Genomic DNA, 4267 nt, shown 5'->3' with positions numbered 1-4267 from the left:
CAAATGAAGGTCCCGCGGGCTTTTCTCCCACAAGCTTTACACATCATCCTGGTCAACTCTACTTTGAGGAGGCAGCTCTTCCCCAGTCACATTTTGAGTTCCTTCCATCCTAAGGGGCTCATTTTCTGGAACTATATCTGACAGTGTTTCTCTGCTATTCATAAGGTTTTCAGTGACTATATATTCAAAAGTAGTTCATCACTCCTTCTTCCTAGTCTGTCTTTGTCTGGAAGCTCATCTGAAACCTGTCCACCATGAGTCACCCTGCTAGTATTTAAAATACTGGTGGCATAGCTTTCAGAATCCCAGCAATTCACAAGCCACCACAGTATGACAAACTGACAGATGAGTGGTGGAAGGAAAGTTTAGAGAAGAATTAATGTAAGGGGCCTGAAGGGTGTTGAAAAGCTGTTCAGTGAACAGTCAGAAATACAAGACTAGAACACAGAAGCATAGTAGGGGCTAGAGAAACAAATTTGGTAGCCAAACATTTTGGGGGTTATAGATTTGGAGAGCATTTGTGGGCAGCTAAAGCCATTAAGTTTAGTGATGTAGCCCAGGGAGTGTGTGTCCGGTGAGAAAGAAAGAGGGCATGTTGGGTAGGAAGACCTAGGAGACCTGGGAGAATTCACAAGGGAACAAAAAGAATTGACATAACAGAAGGAGAACCAAGGTCACAAACTTCAAGAAAAAGAGATACAAAAAGAGGAAGTTATGACAAATTCTGTAGAAAAGTTAAGTAACTTGTGGTAAGTAGGTGGGTATGCATGTCTGTAAGATGCTATTTGAACTTTGAATCTCCTATGACAAAACCCTATAAACACTACTCCTTCTGTTGCATTCACCTTCCATTTTTAGGTCACTTCCTTAAGGAGCTCTGATAGCGTAGTAGTTACGAATTGGGCTGTGAACCTTAAGGTCAGCAGTTCGAAACTACCAGATGCTCCGTGGAAGAAAGATCAGGCTTTCTACTCCCATAAGGATTTACATCCTCAGAAACCCTGTACAGGGTCGCTATGGGTCGGAACCGACTCGAAGGCACTTAACAACAACAACACCTGATTCCTTGAAGAGTTTAAACTCTGGATAACCCTTACATTCTTCTAAACCATTCCTTTTGTAATTCTAGCCATGAGGGTGACCTTTGCACTGCCCTACTTTTTCAGCTCCTTGATCTCTCCTCCAATCATCATGTCTTCCACCACTTTCACTCCTTTTCAACCTTTCTTTTTTTTTTTGAAAAGCCAGCATAAAGCACTTTTATTGCAATAATAAAATTCTTAAGTGGTGCAAAAGATGGGAGGAGGAGTGGGTCAGCAGCAACTTCTCTCACCAAATCACTATATAGGACAGCAAAGGGGTAAGAGGAGGAAGGAAAAAGAAAGGAAACCGTTGAGATCAGCAGGGGGAGCTTAACATCAAAAAACAGGAGATGCTGAAGCTGCGATGACCAGCATCATTTTCTTAGCGAACACTCAAGGATTTGTCATGATGGCTGGGCTTTCATTGGGTGTTAAGTGTCTACAAACAGAACCTTCAATTTAAACTTTCAACTAAAGTTCTTAAAATTTAGGAAGTGGTGGAGTTTTGATAGTTACGAAAATTACAAAAGTCCTGAAAATCTCTTAGAAAAAACATAGGATGGCCAAAAAAAAAAAGGCAAACCAGGCCATAAAGAAGGCTTCAGAGGTCCATGCTGGCCCATAGTGTCCAACACCACAGTGGAAACCATCTGCTTTTGAAGGCAGAAGGTTTAAGGGGAAGGTGAGTGGGGCCAGGGGAGGCAAAGGTGCTCCGCTTCCCTACTTCAGTTTGGGGTAGGGCTTTGAATTCAACCCAAGGACATTACTCAACTTGGAGAAAAATTCTTCCCTCAATGCCTCACATCTGCTATGGCTTTGCAGCGCAGCAGCACGAATGTTTAATATATAATATAAGTTTCATCCAAAAAAATAAGATAAAATAAAGTTTCTTGTACCCTCCTCCCACCCCACACCAATCCTTATTCTAAAGTTCACCCATTGTGCTTTTAATACTAGATCATATGCTTAATTGAAAACCTAGATCCAAAAGACTGAAACTGAATCTTCACCCCAAAACCAGAATGAAATAAAATGAGTAACAGAGGTGGATGGCATATAGTTTAAGTCACATATATACAAGGAAAAAGGGGAAGAAGAAACAGGTGTCAGAAGCAAAGCTGAGTGACAGAACACATTCAGTCAGGGTTGATGTTTACAGAGTCACGTGCGCGTGCGCGTGTCTGGAGGCGCCAGCTCCCTCTGTGACAGATCCAAGAACAGGTAGTTAGGGGAGGAGGCCATTCTTGTCATTCCAGTTTTAGAAGCTCCACATCAAAGACGAGAGTGGCGTTTGGTGGGATGATGCCTGGGTGTCCAGTGGCACCGTAGGCATAGTCTGGGGAGATGGTCAGTTTGGCTCTTTGACTCACACTCATCTGAGCAACCCCTTCTTCCCAGCCTCGGATCACCTCCTGCTTGCCTAGCATAAACTTAAAGGGCTTGTTTCTGTCCTGGGAGGAGTCAAATTTCTTTCTGTCTTCAAGCATCTCTGTGTAATGCACCACGCAGGTCTGGCCGTGCTTCGGGGGAGATGGTCTCCACCTGCACTCCTATGGCAGCAGTGGACGCTGGACAGACAGCGTGGACCAAGAGCAGACCTGGCTGTGATTCCGCAGCTCTCAACCTTTCATTTTTATAGTTATACCCTTATCCTACTGTTATTGAAAACTATACCCCTTCTATCATCTTAATTTCAAACATTCCATTCTCTGATCATGACTTTTCTATTTTACTTCCTCTAGTATCCCAACTCCAACAATCCTTTAACCTCTATTCCTGTGCCCACACTTAATAGATCCAATTACCTTTTCATGATCTTTCATGATCCTAATTCCATCACTTTCATCCTAATCAAGCTTAAATTATATAAAGTTATTATCAAAACTCTCTCCTATATACCCTCTCCCAGTTGTACTTGCCTGGCAAAACCATCAATTCTGTCCAAATCCAACTTTTGGATTCCTAAATTTTACAAACAAGTCAGCCAGGAAAAAGCTTACAATTCAACCCACAACTCTTAAGGACAAACTAGTGAGCTATTGGGTTAGTTAGCCTGAATTTGAATCCCAATTCTGTTATAACTATTAACTGTGTGACACTGGTAATTTTTTAACTTTTCCAAGATAGAAACAGTGTCTTCATTGAATTGTTGGGATTGGATGAGATACTACTTATAAAGTGCATAGCATATTCCAAGCGTAGAATAGGTGAGCAGCAAATTATTGCTATTATCACCCTAGTAACAGTGGCTTACAGGTTGAACTGCTAACCACAAGGTCAGCAGTTTCAGGCTTTCTGCTTCTGTAAATATTTACAAACTTGGAAACCCTATTCAGAGTCACTAAGAGTCAGAACCAATTCAATGATAGGTACATAGCAGTAACATCAAACCACAACCACAAATCTGCCAGTTTGTCATATTGTGATGGCTTGTGTGTTGTTTTGATGCTGGAAGCTTTGTCACCAATATTTTAAGGCCACTCATAGTGGACTGAAGGAGCTCTGGTAGCATAGTGGTTGTGAATTGGGCTGCTAATCTCACAGTCAGCTGTTTGAAACTACCAGCTGTTCTGTGGGAGAAAGATAAGGTTTTCTGCTCCCGCAAAGATTTTCAGCCTTGGAAACCCTGTACAGGGTCACTATGAGTCGGAACCGACTCCATGGAACATACATAGTAAACTGGTTTCATCAGAGTTTTCATAAAAACTAGGAAGCAAACTAGGAAAAAGGAGAGACAGACCACTCCTAAAAGGTTAGCCACTGAACACCTTATGAATAGCAGTGGAACATTATATAAAATTTATTGGTCCAATGGTGAGAATTTTTGTTTTCTTAACGTTGAGGTGCAGCTCATACTGAAGGCTGTGGTCTTCGGTCTTCATCAGTAAGTAAGTCCTCTTCACTTTCAGCAAGCAAGGTTGTATCATCTGCATATCACAGGTTGTTAATGAGTTTTCCTCTAATCCTGATGCTACATTCTTCTTCATTTAATTCAACTTCTCAGATAATTTATTAAACATACAGATTGAATAAGTATGGTGAAAGAATACAATACTAGTGCACACCTTACCTAATTTTAAACCATTCAGTGTCCCCTTGTTCTGTTAGAAGAACTACCTCTTGGCCTATGTACAAGTGCCACATGAGCACAATTAAGTGTTCCAGAATACTCATTCACCAAAACA

At 41.5% G+C, this 4267-nt stretch overlaps 1 pseudogene; it reads right to left on the bottom strand.

The window, feature by feature from the left end:
- Positions 1–2329: 2329 nt before the first annotated feature.
- The window catches only part of LOC102834665, a 7896-nt pseudogene continuing 5958 nt past the window's right edge, over positions 2330–4267 (bottom strand).

Source organism: Chrysochloris asiatica, unplaced genomic scaffold (assembly GCF_000296735.1).
Source record: "Chrysochloris asiatica unplaced genomic scaffold, ChrAsi1.0 scaffold00042, whole genome shotgun sequence".
NCBI classification, from domain to species: domain Eukaryota; kingdom Metazoa; phylum Chordata; class Mammalia; order Afrosoricida; family Chrysochloridae; genus Chrysochloris; species Chrysochloris asiatica.
The sequence above is the reverse complement of the archived record's forward strand: the minus strand, read 5'-3'. Positions and strand labels throughout refer to the sequence as shown.